Genomic DNA, 640 nt, shown 5'->3' on the forward strand with positions numbered 1-640 from the left:
TACATCATTTCCTGTATGTCCCAGCCCTTCTGCTGGTACACAAAATGCCAAAAACATTCATACGAAATGCTTCCCTGGAGTTGATTTCACAACACTTGCCCTGGACAAACTCAGAACTCAATTCCACTTGGTTACGTAAACAAAATCATGACTGAATCTATCAGCCCACTATAGGACATGATGCTGACATTTTTTCAGTTCCTTAAATCCTCAGGTTACATGCGCAACCGCCGTTGTCAAAATGACACCTACATAAAACTTTACCCAATAACCCTCATCTTGAAAATAAACATTTCAGGACGGATGTATGTGAATTATCTTATTTTATTGATTGAGAGGAACAATATTGAAAACTAACCGTAATCAGATATTAGCTCTACTAATAGAAACTCAATGACAAAACAGATCCTTTTAATTTGTAACCTCCCCCATCAAAGCAGCTCAATTTCGTAAGCCACACATGTACGCATTGCGGACCTATTTTTAAATATGCGCTCTGGCTAAACATTTTCTGTCTGTCTGCGTACAGAAATTTCTGTTTATCGAACTGTGCGTGCGTTAATTGCGTTGAGAGATCGATCGACCGTATAGTAGTCTTGAGCTCTGTGACGTCACCTCCTTTGCGAATCAAGACGAAATA

Source organism: Montipora foliosa, chromosome 10 (assembly GCF_036669935.1).
Source record: "Montipora foliosa isolate CH-2021 chromosome 10, ASM3666993v2, whole genome shotgun sequence".
Lineage (NCBI taxonomy): Eukaryota > Metazoa > Cnidaria > Anthozoa > Scleractinia > Acroporidae > Montipora > Montipora foliosa.